At 41.2% G+C, this 18246-nt stretch overlaps 1 pseudogene; it reads left to right on the top strand.

Moving 5' to 3' along the window:
* LOC102164999 lies at positions 1502-16127 on the top strand (annotated as a pseudogene).

Raw genomic sequence — 18246 nt, 5'->3', positions numbered from 1 at the left:
TCTGTGGAGTGACGGTTCTTGCCTTGGTTGCAGGTCCCCTCATGGAGCAGGACTTGAGGGACTTAGCTGGTGGTCAACTACTCCCAAGGTAGAGGATCTGGCTGGGCCCCACCATCTTCCTCATTGTTTCTGCCACCATGACTTTGCCTGGTCTGTCACTGACACCACAGGTGGGTGCTGTGTCAGCATTTGAGTGCTGAGAGCCCCTCCCTGCCACTCTATGGCACAGCTCCTACAGGTCCCAAAGCCCCTCCTTCCCTTGGGCTTCCTTGGTCATCATCACCTTTATTTCTTTCTTTCATTTATTTTCCAACCCCCATTCTGGACACTGTTTTAGGATTCTTGGGGAGACAGCCCCAGTCTCTGTCCCGAAGGAAACCCCAATCTTGCACACAGAATTATAGACACCAACAATCTGTGTGGTAAGGGTAGGTCTGAGGGATATATGATCTGTGAGAATCCAGAGAGGAAGCACGGCTTCTGCCATTCAGGCAGGCTGAACGTCTTGGAGGAAGAGTGATGCAGGTGGTTCTGGAATAAATAGCAGGTATTTTTCTAAGCAAAGAATGGAAAGTGTATTCTATGGAGAGGACTAGTGCACTCAAAGGCCTGGAGGTGAGAGAGTGAGTGACTGGCTTTTGAGCAGTCAAAGGGAGTTCTGTGCAACTAGGGTGTAGAGGTGAGAGGCAGGGAAAAGTTTGGGGAGGAGAGTAGGGTTCACAAGACTTCAAGATCAGGTAGGCGCAGGGGATTGATTCTGAGAGCGATGGGGAGCTGTGGAAGGTGTGGAGATAAGAAGAGACAGAGTTGCAGAGTTGGAGAGATGGACAGACAAACAGGGCAGAAAGAGTGAGATACAGAGAGATTAAGGGAGAGAGGACATGCAGAGAGATATAGTGGAGCAAATGAAAATACATATACAGATATAAATATTACCTCTCTATCTATCCATTATCCAACCATCTTCCATTCATCCATCTGCATCTATCTATCTATAATCTATTTATCTAGCCATCATCTATCATGTATCAATACACCCATCCATTCATCTACAATATTTCTATTCATTCATCTATACACCCATTATATAATCATGTCCCTATCCATCCATCCATTTACCAACAATTTGTCTTTCTATTTGCCCACGTAGCTATCTTTCTATCCATCTGTCCAAATATGTCTATCTACCCAACCATCTGTTAACGCTCTTTCTTGCTCACCTCTTCTGTCTTTCTGTGGAAATTCAGATGAAGAGAGTAAGGGGACAGAGAGAGTGACCAGCAGAGAGAAGCTGACTTGGTGAGACGGAGAGAAGTATAGATCAAAAATTCAGGTAGAGTGAGAGAAGGGGGTAAGTGGATGTGGTGGGTAGGGGGATAAAATAGGCAGTTCTAGTTTCTTAGCCCCCCTGTAAGGCCTAGCCCCATCCCCACCTATTTCCAAGCAAAGAGAAATGAAGAGGGCATGTGGCTGGTGGAAGATGTGGGCCACTACTTCCGTGATGTCCACCTCTGGTGGCTGTCCCATCCTGTGGCTTGTCCACCCCAACTTTGTTATGCCCCTGCTCAAGGCCCCAGGTGCTGGTTTGATCCCTGCTCCAGCCTAGTAGATTTTTGCAGATGTCTACCACTATGATAATTATGAAGATGATGATGCCAGTTAACAGTTACTTTGTCCAATACCAAAGCAGATCATCTGAAGTGTTACTAAATATTTGATGCTGGAAAAGCCCGGTGGAAAGCAATGAATTGACCAAGGGCACCCAGAACCTAAGAGGCAGAGCTGGACCTTGAACTCAGGTCTCCTGACTCCCAGCTCTGGGGGCTTGATGTCTTGATAGGAACAGCTTCCACTCCCACTCACGCCCTGGGCATCCTTGGGGGTGGGTGCCTAGGGCAGAGACCAAGAGACAGGGTCTGGGAGAGTGCATCTTGGTGTTTGGGGTTGGAGAGGGGCTCAGGGGAGGCAATACCCAGCCCAAGCTCTGCCCTCTTCTCTGTCCAGGCCAAGTGGCAGCACTTGGTCTCAGAGGGCCACATCTGTCTGGAAATGTTGAACACATCAGCCTCATGACTCTGGACAGTCTGCAGAAATGTGTCTTCAGTTTTGACAGCAACTGTCGGGAGTGAGTCTTGTCCCAGGGCCTGGAACCATGAGCCATAGACCCAAGGGAGTGGATGGGGTAGGGGGAGGACTGAGCAGGGTGATCAGAAGGGCCTTCCTGGAGGAGGTGGGTGAGGGGTGGACACTGAAGGTCAGGAAGGGGAAAGAGAAGGTGAGATCCTCTTGGTCAGGCAGAACTGCTTGATAGAGGCCAGGAAGCTAGTGTGAGCCAAGTGGGTGTAAGAGTGAGGAGAGACATTGGAAATAAGGTTGGAGGAGTGGGCAGGGGCTATAGCTTAAGGACATTCCAAAGCCAGACAAAGAGGATATGAACTTTTTGCTGAGGTTTCCAGGGAGCCAGGGAAGGTGCTCAAGCAGATGTGGGTTGTGGTCAAAGCAGAGTTTGGACATCTGACTTGGGCAAAGCCTGGCTGTCATGTGGACAGAGGATGGAAGGAGACCCCAGAGAGGAGGAAGCTTGACATTGGTGGGGAAAATGGGGCAGATTTGGGAGAAGCTGAGGAAGAATGGCAGGGGCAGATATTGTGTAAGAGCGAGGAGAGATGAGCGTGATTCTCAAGCTCCGCCCTGAGTTCTAGGACATGAGGCAGTTGACAGATATGGGAGGCAGCGAGAGAAACCTGATGGGAGGGCACTCTTTTCTGGCTGGGATGTGGTCCTGGGTTCCTGACTGGAAGGGCTCCCAGGGTTTCCTGTGTGTTAAGGAGCTGCTTCTCAAGGCTCTCTCTGGTGTGACTGTGTAGGAAACCCAGTGACTATATTGCTGCAATCTCTGAGCTCAGTGCCCTGGTGACAAAACGGAATGAGCAGATCTTCCTGCACAAGGACTTTCTATACTACCTCAACCCCAAAGGGTGGAGCTTCTATAAGGCCTTCCACCTGGTGCACAAATTCACAGATGCCGTCATCCAGGAGCGGTGTCGCACCCTCATTAGTCAGGGTTCCCAAGACTTCCTTAGGGCCAAGGCTAAGGCCAAGACTTTGGACTTCATTGACGTGCTCCTGCTGGCCAAGGTAGGCTTCTCTGGGATCTAAATTCAAGAGGTAGGTAGACTGGATCTTGATTTCACATGTCAGAGCAAAGAATGTGGACGTACATTGAGGCGCAGCAGAAACCATGAGCTTGTGTGTTCAATCCCTGACCTTTCTCAATGGTTTAAGGTTCCGGCATTGTCATGAGCTGTTGTAGATGAGGCTCAAATTTGGCATTGCTGTGGCTGTGGTGCAGGGTGGCAGTTATAGCTCTGTTTAGACCTCTAGCCTGTGAATCTCCATATGCCACAGGGGTGGACCCAAAAAGCAGAGGTGAATATAAACCAACAAACAAACAAAAAACAAAAACAAAACCCAAGAAAAAATGAACCCAAACCCCACCCCCCAACTTGATCCAGGGACGGCTAGGGAGTCCTAGAGGGTTCTCAACGAAGGAAGGGACAGGTCAGTGAGCAGTTTCAGATGTGACTGTGTAGAAGGCTGCCTGGAAGGAGTAAACAGGAGGCAGGAGACCAGGGAGGAGGGCTTGGGGGTGGGCTCTGGAGCTGACGAGGGGATGATCCTGTTTGGATGATGGAGCTTCAGGGACAATTTCAGGTTAGGCTCAGGTGTCCTCTGAGCTGATGTGATTTGGGCGGTGCTTTCTTTCTTGCAATGAAATTAGAACACACCCTCACACCATGCACAAAAATAAACTCAAAATGGCTGAAAGACTTAAATATAAGACAGGACACCATCAAACTCCTAGAAGAGAACATAGGCAAAACTCTCTCTGACATCAACATCATGAATATTTTCTCAGGTCAGTCTCCCAAAACACTGCTTTATTTTTGTTTGTATTTCTGTAACATGGGGAGGCTAACCTAAGGAAATATTTCTGAGGTCGATATCAGAAAATATTTTGCTAATATTCTCTTCTAGGAGTTTTAGCATGTCTTATCTTACATTTAACTCTTTCAGCCATTTGGAGCTTGTTTTTGTGCATGGTGTGAGGGTGTGTTTCAGTTTCATTGATTTACACATGTAAATCAATTTTCCCAGCACCAATTGCCAAAGAGACTGTCTTTTTCCCATTTTATATTCTTGCCTCCTTTTTTGGAGATTAAGTAAACCCATAGATGTCTGGGTTTTCTTCTGGGTTCTCTATTCCATTCCATTGGTCTGTGTCTGTTTTTGTGCCAGTACCATACTGTCTTTTTTTTTTTTGGTCTTTTTTAGGGCTGTACCCACAGCATATGGAGGTTCCCAGGCTAGGGGTATAATCAGAGCTGTAGCTGCTGCCCCATGCCACAGACACAGCAACGCCAGATCTGAGCCGCATCTGCAAACTCCACGACAAGTCACAGCAATGCCGGATCCTCAACTTACCGAATGAGGCCAGGGGTGGAACCTGCAAACCACTGAGCCATGATGGGAACTCCTGTCTTGATTATTATAGCTTTGTGATATTTTCTGAAGTTAGGGAGAGTTATGCTTCCTGCTTGGTTTTTTGTTCCTCAGGATTGCTTTGGCAATTCTGGGTCTTTTTATGGTTCCATATAAATTTTTGGATTGTTTGTTCTAGTTCTGTGAAAAATGTCATGGGCAATTTGATAGGGATTGCGTTGAATCTGTAGATTGCTTTTGGTAGAATGTCTATTTTTACAATATTAATTTTTCCAATTAAGGAGCATGGAATATCTTTAGATTTCTTAAACATCTTTAATTTCCTTGATTAATGTTTTATGGTTCTCAACATGTAAGTTCTTCATGTCCTTAGGTGCAAGAGCTCCTGAGGGACTGTGAGCCTAAGGAGAATGAATGGTGAGTGCAGGTCCTCATGGTCTCTTCCTGAACACTTATTATTGGATCTGCTCCCAGCTGCATTTTTTTTCTCCAAAACCCCCATCCCCCTGAATTTTTGCTCTTTCTTCTACTTCCCACCTAATATTTTATCCCAGGCGTTCACAGGAAATCTCTCTGGGGTCCACCTCTTTACTCAGTAAACACGTCTACACTGCCCTTTTCCCAGTTCAGTGTCTAGTCCCATTTGAGCCCTACATGGTCCAGCCTGGGGCAGAGACGAAAGGAGGTGAGGCTTGATAGTGAAACAGAAAATATCAATTTACCACCTGGGTGTGGGTGTTGGACGGTATTGCAAGCCAAGGAGATAGCCTGTGCAAAGGCCAGGATGGAAGCATGCAAGAGTGACCCTGGAATGTCTGGAAGGAGATAAAGGTGGCTGGATCCTTGTGAAATCTACAGTGTGAGGATTAGAGAGGTTCCTATTAAAGCTGGAGCTGGGAATGGAAGCCCATGTTGGACAGCTTTGGAAAGCACATCAAGAGTTTTCAAAGGTGTCAGTTCAAGTACTTTGGGAATCCAATATTGGAGAAAGATACAAATGGGCAGGATGCTACCATTAGGGAAGTGTCACATAGGGCAGAAATGACTAGACAGTAATGGCCCACTGTGATCTGTCATTGGCTGTAGGCTGCCTGGGAGAGTGTGGCCTTGCCATGAATGCTGCAGCAGAGCCCAGGGATCCTATACCTGGAGGCTGTCAGCTAACAACTCTTATTGAAGGTGTATAGCTAGGTCTTTCTTTCTTTTTCGTTTTCAGGGCCACACATGAGGCATATGGAAGTTCCTGGGGTTGGGTTTGAATCTGAGTTGTAGCTGCCATCCTACGCCACAGCCACTTTAACTCAGGATCTGAGGCATGTCTGCGACCTACAGCACAGTGCACAGCAACCCCAAATCCTTAACCCAGTGAGTGAGGCCAGGGATTGTATATGCTTCCTCATGGATACTAATCAGGTTTTTTACTGCTGAGCAACAACAGGAATGCCAGCAAGTTCTTTCTTGAAGGGACATCCATGACCAACATGGAGAGAATTGGGGAGCCACGGAAGATATTTGAGCATGGGTGGAAGCAGGTCAGATAGGAGTATTAGAAATATCTTTTTGTATGATACTATACCTAGAAAACCCTAAGGACTCAACCCCAAAACTCCTTGAACTGATTAATAAATTCAGCAAAGGAGCAGGATATAAGATTAACATTCAGAAGTCAGTTGCATTTCTGTATACCAGCAATGAAACATTAGAAAAGGAATACAAAAAAATGATACCTTTTAAAATTGTACCTCACAAAATCAAATACCTCGGAATACACCTGACCAAAGAGGTAAAGGACCTATATGCCGAGAACTATAAAACCTTAATCAAAGAAATCAAAGAAGATGTAAAGAAATGGAAAGATATTCCATGTTCCTGGATTGGAAAAATAAATATTGTGAAAATGGCCATCCTACCCAAAGAAATCTACAGAGTCAATGCCATCCCTATCAAATTACCCATGACATTGTTCACAGAACTAGAACAAACAATCCAAACATTTATATGGAACCACAAAAGACCCAGAATCGCCAAAGCAATCCTGAGAAACAAAAACCAAGCAGGAGGCATAACTCTCCCAGACTTCAAGAAATACTACAAAGCCACAGTCATCAAAACAGTGTGGTACTGGTATCAAAACAGACAGACAGACCAATGGAACAGAATAGAGAATCCGGAAATAAACCCTGACACCTATGGTCAATTAGTCTTTGACAAGGGAGGCAAGAACATAAAATGGGAAAAGGAAAGTCTATTCAGCAAGCATTGCTGGGAAACCTGGACAGCTGCATGCAAAGCAATGAAACTAGAACACACCCTCACACCATGCACAAAAATAAACTCCAAATGGCTGAAAGACTTAAATATACGACAGGACACCATCAAACTCCTAGAAGAAAACATAGGCAAAACACTCTCTGACATCAACATCATGAATATTTTCTCAGGGCAGTCTCCCAAAGCAATAGAAACTAGAGCAAAAATAAACCCATGGGACCTCATCAAACTGAAAAGCTTTTGCACAGCAAAGGAAACCCAAAAGAAAACAAAAAGACAACTTACAGAATGGGAGAAAACAGTTTCAAATGATGCAACCGACAAGGGCTTAATCTCTAGAATATATAAACAACTTATACAACCCAACAGCAAAAAAACCAATCAATCAATGGAAAAATGGGCAAAAGACCTGAATAGACATTTCTCCAAAGAAGGTATACAGATGGCCAACAAACACATGAAAAAATTCTCAACATCGCTGATTATAAGAGAAATGCAAATCAAAACTACCATGAGATACCACCTCACACCAGTCAGAATGGCCATCATTCATAAGTCCACAAATAACAAGTGCTGGAGGGGCTGTGGAGAAAAGGGAACCCTCCTGCACTGCTGGTGGGAATGTAAACTGGTACAGCCACTATGGAGAACAGTCTGGAGATACCTTAGAAATCTATACATAGAACTTCCATATGACCCTGCAATCCCACTCTTGGGCATCTATCCGGACAAAGCTCTACTTAAAAGAGACACATGCACCCGCATGTTCATTGCAGCACTATTCACAATAGCCAGGACATGGAAACAACCCAAATGTCCATCGACAGAGGATTGGATTCGGAAGATGTGGTATATATACACAATGGAATCCTACTCAGCCATAAAAAAGGATGACGTAATGCCATTTGCAGCAACATGGATGGAACTAGAGAATCTCATCCTGAGTGAAATGAGCCAGAAAGACAAAGACAAATACCATATGATATCACTTAGAACTGGAATCTGATATCCAGCACAAATGAACATCTCCTCAGAAAAGAAAATCATGGACTTGGAGAAGAGACTTGTGGCTGCCTGATGGGAGGGGGAGGGAGTGGGAGGGATCGGGAGCTTGGGCTTATCAGACACAACCTAGAATAGATTTACAAGGAGATCCTGCTGAATAGCATTGAGAACTATGTCTGGATACTCATGTCACAACAGAAGAAAGGGTGGGGGAAAAAACTGTAACTGCAATGTATACATCTAAGGATAACCTGACCCCCTTGCTGTACAGTGGGAAAATAAAAAAAAAATAATATATATTCAAAAAATACCAAAAAAAAAAAGAAATATCTTTTTGCAGCTACAGGGGCAAACTGGAGGGGATGAGCTGCAGTCTGGGGGGGTCAAGGGGTGAAGATTTGGGGCCAAGGACTAAATAAAGGATGAAGAGAAAGTGTTGGTCTGGATAAACATTTTGGAGGTAGTAGCTTTAACTTGAAGGCTTTTCTCAGAACAGCAGTCCTTGAGGTGGAAAAATGTTTTTGTGCTTCCTCCAACTTCAAAAAAAATTAAGCACTTTGTAAAAATCTAAACAGTATGAAAGGGTTTACAATGTAAGCTTCCCATCAATACCCCCAGGTTTATTGAGATATAATTGTATAACATTATCTAAGCTTAAAGTGTACAGAATGATGATTTGATATGTGTGTGTGTATATATATATATATAAATAATTACAATAAAGTTGTTTAACACATCTACCACCTCACATAAGCCTCTGTCAGATGCCAGCATCCCAATCCCATCCCTTCCTTCAGTGGTTTTCTGTGTCCTTTCAGACATTGTTCAATCTGTTCCTACATTTATCTGTTCACAGCTCTCTCTAGCTGTATTCATTCTATCTTCTCTCTCTACAGCTCAGAGCACATACAGAGCTCTCAGACATTTTCATTGACAATATAACTTTAAGATCCTTTCATTTATTCAGTTTTGGCAAATTAATTTTGAATTGCAAAGTCAATAGTAGAGTAGGTGTTTTTTTTGGCACAAAATGAAACATCCTAAGATTAGGTTATTAGAGGTGAATATAAACCGACACACACATTTGGTTATTTGTTCTTTTCAGTCAGTAATGTGTCTTAGAGCTCCTTCTCTCTGAGTGCTGTATAGCATTGCTTAGTTTACCCAAGCTGCTTTTGTTGGGGACATTTATATAAACATTTTCAATTATAATAGATATTGCCAAGTTGCAAATCTCTGTACTGGTTTACTCCACAGCTTTACCCTGAAGTGTGGGACAGAACTAGTTAATCCCTATATACTTCTTCTGGATAGCTATATGTTATTCCATTATATGGATATAATCATAATTTATCTAAACATTCCCCACCAATTTGTTTCCAAGCCTTTTGCTATAATAAACCTGATGCAATGAACATAAACTTGGCTTATATGTGTGGATATCTTTCTAGGACAAATTCCTAGAAGTGGTGTTCTGGATCAAAGACCATTTGAGTATTGCATTTTAATAGCTCTTGGCAAATTCATTCCTACAAACAGATTTTAAGAATGCCCATTTCCTTGAATCCTCACCAACAATGTTCATCATAAAATTTTTAAATTGCCTTTCTGTTAGGTGAAATATACTTTGTTATTTCAGTGAACATCACTTTAAATATGGATAAAGTTGTTGACTGTTTTCACATTTGGACCAACCATGCATATTTCTTTTTCTGTGGAGTGTTATTTTCATAATTTTTCCTTTATATTTTGAGTTTTTTCCTAGTTATTTTTCCTGCTGACTTATATAAACTCTTTAAATACTAAGAAAATTAATTATTTTCTCTTATGCAAGAATTATTCCCGATTGTCTTTTTAAAATTTTTTATTATGATTGATTTACAATGTTCTGTCAATTTCTGCTGTATAGCAAAGTAATCCAGTCATGCATATATATACATTCTTTTTCTCACATTATCCTCCATCATGCTACATCACAAGTCATTATATATTTGGTTCCCTGTGCTATACAGCAGGATCTCATTGCTTGTTCACTCCAAATGCAAGAATTTTCATCTACTAACCGCAGACTCTCAATCCATCCCACTCTCTCCCCGCCCTTGGCAAACACAAGTCTGTCCTACATGTCCATGATCTTTCCTGTATTTCAACAGATCATTTGTGCCATATTTTAGACTCCACCTATAAGTGATAACACATGGTGACTGTCTTTCTCTCTCTGACTTACTTCTTTCAGTATGAGAATCTCTAGTTCCATCCATGTTGCTGCAAATGTCATTATTTTGTCCTTTTTATGGCTTAGTAGTGTGTGTATACACACACACACACACACATATATATATATATATGTATATGTGTATATATATGGCGCATTTTCCTGATCCAGTCATCTTTAGATGGGCATTTAGGTTGTTTCCATGTCTTGGCTATTGTGAATAGTTCTGTTATGAACATAGGGGTGCATGTATTTTTTTCAGTGAAATTTTTGTCTGGATATATGCCCAAGAGTGGGATTGCTGGGTCATATGATAGTTCTATATTTAGTTTTCTGAGGTATTTCCATACTGTTTTCCATAGTGGTTGTACCAATTTACATTCCTACCAACAGTGTAGGAGGGTTCCCTTTTTCCCACGCCCTCTCCAGCATCTGTTATTTGTTGACTTGTTAATGATGGCCACTCTAACTGTTGTGAGGTTGTACCTCATTATATTTTTGATTGGCATTTCATTAATAATTAGTGATGTCAAGCATATTTTTATGTGCTTGCTGGCTATCTGCATGTTTTCTTTGATGAAATGTCTATTTAGGTCTTAACTGCTCATTTTTCAATCGGGCTGTTTGTTTTTTGTTGTTTTTGAATTGTCTGAGTTGTTTGTATATTTTGGAGATTAAACCTTTGTCAGTTTAGTCATTTGCAAATTTTTTCTTCCATTCTGTGGGTTGTCCTTTTGTTTTTTATTGGTTTCTTTTGCTGTGCAGAAGTTTTTGAGTTTAATTAGGCACCATCAGTTAATTTCTGTCTTTATTGTCTTTATTCTAGGAGGCAGATAAACAAGGTGTTGCTGTGATATAAGTCAAAGAGCATTCTGCCAATGTTTTCCTCAAGAATTTTATAATGCCTACCCTTACACTTAGGTCTTTAATCCATTTTGAGTTTATTTTTGTGTATGGTGTTAGACAATGTTCTGATTTCATTCTCTTACATGCAGTTGTCCAGTTTTCCCAGCCCCATTTATTGAAGAGACTGTCTTTTCTTCCACTCTATGTTCTTGCTTCCTTTGTTATAGAGTAATTGACCATAGGTATTTGGGTTTATTTTTGGGCTTTCTACTCTGTTCCATTGATCTATCTTTCTGGGTTTTTTTTTTTTTTTTGGCAGTACCATTCTGTTTTTATGACTGTAGCTTTGCAGTAGAGTCTGAAGTCAGGGAGCCTGATTCCTCCAGTTTCGTGTTTTCTTTTCAATATTGCTTTGGCTATTCGAGGTCTTTTGTGTTTCCATACAAATTTTAAAATGTTTTGTTGTAGTTCTGTAAAGAATGTCATTGGTAATTTGACACGGATTGCATTGATTCTGTAGATTGCCTTAGGTAATATTGCCATTTTGACTATATTGATTCTTCCAATCCAAGAGCATGGTATATTTTCCATCTATTTGTGTCTTCTTTGATTGCTTTCATCAGTGTCTTATACTTTTCAGAGTACAAGTCTTTCATCTCTTTAGGTAGGTTTTTAGGTAGCTTATTGTTATTAATAACAATAAATATTATTATTAGCATTTAATAATAATAATTTCCTAGGTGTTTATAATAATTATTACAAATAATAATTTCCTAGGTATTTTATTCTTTTTGATGTGATGGTAAATGGAATTGTTTCCCTAATTTCTCATTATGATTTTTTATTGTTAGTATATAGAAATGCAATTAATTTCTATATATTAATTTTGTATCCTGAAAATTTACCAAATTCGTTGATGAGCTCTGATAGTTTTATGGTAGTGTCTTTAGGATTTTCTAGGATTAGAATCATGTCATCTGCAAACAGTGATAGTTTTACTTCTTCTTTTCCAATTGGGATTCCATTTATTTCTTTGTCTTCTCTGATCGCCATGGCTAGGACTTCCAAGACTATGTTGAATAACATTGGTGAAAGAGAACATCCTTCTCTTCTTCCTGATCTTAGTGGAAATGCTTTCATTTTTTTCACCATTGAGAATCATGTTTGCTGTGTGTTTGTCATAAATGGCTTTTATTATATTGAGTAGTTCCCCTCTATGCCTACTCTCTGGAGAGTTTTTGTTAGGAATAGGTGTTGAATTTTGTCAAAAGTTTTCTCTGCATCTATTGAGATGATCATATGTTTTTATTTTTCAGTTTGTTGATGTGGTGTATCACATTGATAGATTTGCAGATATTGAAGAATCCATGCGTCCCTGGGATAAATCCGACTTGATCATGGTGTATGACCTCTTTAATGTATATTCATATGCAGTTTGCTGATATTTTGTTGAGGATTTTTGCATCTATATTCATCAGTGATATTGGCCTGTAATTTTCTTTTTTTTGTGGTACCTTTGTCTGGTTTTGGTATCAGGGTAATGGTGGCTTCACAGAATGAGCTTGGAAGTGTTCCTTCCTCTGCAATCTTCTGGAGAAGTTTCAGAAGAAGAGGTCTTAACTCTTCCCTGAATGTTTGATAGAACTCAGCTGTGAAGCCATCAGGTCCTGGACTTTGTTTTTTTGGAAAATTTTTAGTTATATTTTCAATTTCCGTACTAGTCATTGGTCTATTCATATTTTCTATTTCTTTCTGGTTCAGTCTATGTAGCTTGTACCTTTGTAAGAATCTGTCCATTTCTTCTAGGTTGTCCATTTTGTTGGCACAGAGTTGCTCATATCAGTCTCACATAGCCTTTGCATTTCTGCAGCATCAGCTGTAACTTCTTTTTCATTTCTATTTTTATTGATTTGAACTCTCTCCCTTTTTTTTTTGATGAGTTTGGATAATCGTTTATCAATTTTGTTGACTTTTTCAAAGAACCAACTTTTGGTTTCATTGCTCTTATCAATTGTTTTCTTTGTCTCTATGTTATTAATTTCTGCACTAATTTTTACAATTTCTTTCCTTCTATTAACTTTGGGCTTTGTTTTTTCTTCTCTATATGTTTAAGGTGTAATGTTAGGTTGTTTATTTGCATTTTTCTTCTATTCTGAGATAAGATTGTATTGCTCTAAATTTCCCTCTCGGAACTGATTTTGTTGTGTCTGTTAGGTTTTGGGTTGTTGTATCTTCATTGTCAATTATCTCCATGTATCTTTTAATTTCCTCAATGATCCATTTGTTGTTTAGTAGCATATTGTTTAGCTTCCAACAGTTTGTGTTTTTGCTGTTTTTTACTGTAGATTATTTCCAGTCTCATAGCATTGTGATCAGAGAAAATTCTTGAAATAATTTCAATTTTTTAAGATTTATCAGGGCTTGATCTATGACCCAAGATGTGATCTATCCAGGAGAATGTTCTGTGTGCACTTGAGAAGAAAGTATATTCTGCTGCTTTGGGCTGAAAAGTTCTATAGTTAAGTCTGCTTGGTCTAGTGTATCATCTAAGGCCTGTGTTTCCTTGCTGATTTTCTGTCTGATGATCTGTCCCTTATAGTAAGTGGGGTGTTCAAGTCCCTCACTATTATTGTGTTACTGCCAATTTCCCCTTTTATGGCTGTTAGTAGTTGCATTATAGATTGTAGTGCTCCTCTGTTGGGTGCATATATATTTAAAATTGTTAATTCTTCTTGTTGTATTGATCCTTTTATCATTATGTAATGTCCTTCTTTGTCTCTTGTAAACTTCATTTCAAAATCTGTTTTGTCTGATATAAGTATTGCTACTCCTGCCTTTCTATCAGATTGTCTTTTGACTTTATTTTGGTTTGGGTTCATTAATTTGCAGTCAAATTTATTAACTTTTCTTCTTCACAACTCCTGTATTTAAAAAAAAATTAAGAATTTCCTGTTGTAGCTCAGTGGTAAAGAGAACAAATAGTATCCATGAGGATGTGGGTTCAATCCCTGGCCTCAATAAGTGGGTTAAGTATCCAGCTTTGCTGTGAGCTGTGGTGTAGGTCACAGACATGGCTCAGATTATACATTGCTATGGCTGTGGCATAGGCCACCAGCCATAACTCCGATTCAGCTCCTAGCCAGGGAACTTCCATATGCTGCAGGTGTGGCCCCTAAAAAGCAAAACAAAACAAAAACAAAAAAACAGAAATCATGCTTAGAAATCCCTTTACACTCTAAGATTAAAATGTAAAACTTTCATTTGTTTTTCTCTAATGGATTTATTTACTTAAAAATATTTTATTGGGGTTCCAGTTGTGGCTCATCAGGTTACGAATCCAACTAGTAATGAACAGAAAAGAAACTCACAGACTTGGGGAATAGACGTCGTTGTCAAGGGGGAAGGGGAAGGATTGGGATAGATGGGGAGTTTGGGGTTAATAAATGCAAACTATTGCATTTGGAGTGGATAAGCAACGAGATCTTGCTGTATAGTACAGAGGACTATATCTAGTCACTTGTGATGGAACTTGATGGTGGATAATGTGAGAAAAAATAATATATACATATGTGTGACTGGGTCACTTTTCTGTACCACAGAAATTGGCAGAACACTGAAAATTAACTATAATAGAAAAAGTAAAAATCATGTGAACTTAAAAAAAAAGAATCTGACTACTATCCATGAGGATGTGGGTTCTATCCCTGGCATCACTCAGTGGGTTAGTGATCCAACATTGCTGTGAGCTGTGGTGTAGGTTGCAGACACAGCTTGGATATGCTGTGGGTACGGCCTTAAAAAGACAAAAAAAAAAAAAAAAAAAGAGAGAGAGAGAGAGAGAGAGAAGATTTTATATATAATTTTATTTTATATTTTTGTTTTTTTAATATTTTATCCTTTATTCCATATGAAACATATATTGGCATAAGTACTGAGGTAGAAATCTATTTTTTTTCTCTAAATGGCTAACTAGTTGTCCCAAGAGAATTTAGGGATTATTTTGTATCGGTCTTGGGATTTTATTGTGTGTGTGTGTGTTCCTTTTAGGGCCACACCTGTGCCATATGGAAGTTCCATGGCCAGGGGTTGAATTGGAGCTGCAGCTGCAGGCATATGCAACAGCCACAACAATGCAGGATCCAAGCCCCATCTGTAATCAACACCACAGCTCTCAGCAGTGCCGTATCCTTCCCCACTGAACAAGGACAGGGATCAAACCTGTGTCCTTATGGATACTAGTCAGGTTCATTACTGCTTAGCCACACCGAGAACTCCCTTGAATTTATTTTATTATCAGAGTGAGGGTCAGTATGAGGTGGGGAGAGTGTCTCACATGACAGCAACAGGGCCCAGGTGTGTCTCTGTTTTTGCTCCTTGGATAATTGGGGTTTTTTGGGGGGAGGTTCCTTAGGGATGATCTGGCTCAGTTGCCCTTCCTGACCATGTGCATCAAGGAGAGTCTGTGGCTGCATCCCCCTGTTACTGTCACCTCTCGCTGCTGTACCCAGGACGTTGTTCTCCCAGATGGCTGGGTCATCCCCAAAGGTGCCCAAAATGACAGAGGGAAGAGGGAGGTGGTCCTGTCAGCTGAGCCCTCATCCTGACTGCCTCCTCCTTCCCCACAGGGAACATCTGTGTCATCAGTATCTTTGGGATTCATCACAACCCATCCGTCTGGCCAGATCCCGAGGTGCTGCCCCCACTTGGGGAATCAGACACTTCCCCTCTACTCTATCTACATCTGTCTTTTCTGGGGGTGTCTGGGTGTCCTGAGAAACCCCACCCAGCAGGCCTGTCCTCTCTGCCCCAGGTATACAATCCCTTCCGCTTTGATCCAGAAAGTCCCCAGAAGAGGTCACCTCTGGCTTTTATTCCCTTTTCGGCGGGGCCGAGGTAAGGCTGGTGGGTGTGTGAAGCGGGGATGGTGTGCAGACAATAGTGGGGTGGTTAGCCTCCTCAGGCATGGTTAGCCTCCTTCTCTATCCCTGCAAGAGAGGACAGGTGTTCCAGGTAGTTTCTGGGCATGATAGGACCTGATGGGGACCTGGGTCCAATCAGAGCACCTTTTCTTGCCCTGCAGGAACCGCATTGGGCAGACGTTTGCCATGACAGAGATGAAGGTGGTCCTGGCACTCACACTCTGTGCTTACATGTCCTGCCAGATGAAGAGGAGCCATGAAGGATGCCAGACCTGATCCTTGGGGTGGAGGGAGGACTCTGGCTATGGGTGGAGCCACTGCGTGGAGGCCAGCAGGGACCCACCACCTCCTGATCTGGGTCCACCCTAACCCTGGACACTTCACTTTGCAGAGTCCCAGGAATAAAACTGTGCTGAACTTCAAGAGGGCCAGCAGGGGGGTCTTGGGTCTTATGAGGATCCATGTGGGTGGGTGTAGCTGAGAATGTGGAGGACTGGGATGGAGGGGGATATTGATGTTGTAGTTGGATCAAGAGGACAAAACTACAATTTAAGGAAGGTGGAGCAGAGAGCTAGATACAGATGACCCTGGATCCATTGCTCCTTGCCATTAGACTACCAAAGTTACCAACCTGGTCAGCCATATACTAGCTGTTTTTCTTTGGGAAAATTGTTTATCTTTCTAAGGCTTAGTTCCTTTATTACAGAATAGTAGCTACTTTCTTGCACTGTTGTTGGGATTTAATAAGTAAGCATGTGACAAATGACTGACTCAATATCTGGTAAATGTCAGTAGGGGTGGACTTCCTCCCTTATTTTTGCATCACTTTCTCAAATTAAAATGTTTTTTAAAATCCTCAAAGTTGTATTTAAATTTTGGAAAATGTGGAAACCTGCTGTTGAAGAAATCTATCTTTAGAAGATTCAGTAAATTCAAAACCTCCACAGTTGCATCTGTGTTATAGTTCCAGGGGGTTTTTATGTGAAGCTGGCCCGAAGCTAGGAAGTGAAATTTGTTTTTCCCCTCAGAGAGGCATGACCATGGACTTCATTCTCATTAGATGTTCTAGGAAGTGGGGTCAAGTGGGTCCACACCAGTGAGGAATAGTGAGAGGGCACGTGTGGGGTTGCTCTTTCAGAACCTGGCACAGCAGCTGCCCCAGGCCTTGCCCCATTCAGCCCACAGGGTGTCCTGTATAGAGTCCTAGTCTCAGAGCATTTGAGGGGCCCAGAGGTTGGGGGACAGAAGACTTACTGTCTCCAAAATCAGAAAGAAACCTTGTAACATGAAATGAGTAAATATTTAATATATTCTAAAGTAAAAATCATATTTGTTTTTCTTTTCCTTCAGAGTTCTTTTTTAAAATGTTTTTCTTTTCCCCCAAATGATACCTCATCAAAGAAGGAAATACAAATAAAGTGTGGAGAAAAGGGAACCCTCCTGCACTGCTGGTGGGAATGTAAGCTGGTACAACTGCTATGGAGATCAGTATGGAGATACCTTAGAAATCTATGCATAGAACTGCCATATGACCCAGCAATCCCACTCTTGGGCATACATCCAGACAAAACTTTCTTTAAAAAAGACACATGCACCCACATGTTCATTGCAGCTCTATTCCCAATAGCCAAGACATGGAATCAACCCAAATATCCATCAACAGATAAATGGATTAAGAAGTGGTATATATACACAATGGAATACTATTCAGCTATAAAAAGAATGAAATAATGCCATTTGCAGTAATATGGATGGAACTAGAGACTCTCATCCTGAGTGAAGTAAGTCAGAAAGAGAAAGACAAATACCATATGATATCACTTATACCTGGAATCTAATATATGGCACAGATGAACCTTTCCATAGAAAAGAAAATCATGGACTTGGACTTGTGGTTGCCAAGGGGAAAGGGGAGGGAATGGGGTGGATTGGGAGCTTGGGGTTAATAGATACAAACTATTGCATTTGGAATGGATAAGCAATGAGTTCCTGCTGTATAGCACTAGGAACTATGTCTAGTCACTTATGATGGAGCATGATAATGTGGGAAAATAGAATGTGTACTTGCATATGTAACTGGGTCACCATGCTGTACAGTAGAAAAAAAATCATATTGGGGAAATAACTATTTAAAAAATAATAAAAATAAATAAATAAATAAATAAGAAAAAAATTTTAAATTTAGTCAGATCCATAATCAAAACATGTCAGCTCTTCATTGTTCATATTATCCCACGTATAGTGCCACATGTGATCTCTCCTCCACCTTTTTTTAGGGCCACCCTTGTGGCATATGGAAGTTGCCAGGCCAGAGCTAGAATTGGCACTTCAGCTACTGGCCTGCACTACAGTTACAACAATGCCAGATCCAAGCTGCACCTGTGGCCTGTACCACAGCTTTCAGCAACACTGGATCATTAACCCACTGAGCAAGGCCTCAGATTGAACCCACATCTTCAGTGATACTAGTCAGGTCCTTAACCAGCT

The sequence above is a fragment of the Sus scrofa genome, chromosome 2, assembly GCF_000003025.6.
Source record: "Sus scrofa isolate TJ Tabasco breed Duroc chromosome 2, Sscrofa11.1, whole genome shotgun sequence".
Lineage (NCBI taxonomy): Eukaryota > Metazoa > Chordata > Mammalia > Artiodactyla > Suidae > Sus > Sus scrofa.
The sequence above is the reverse complement of the archived record's forward strand: the minus strand, read 5'-3'. Positions and strand labels throughout refer to the sequence as shown.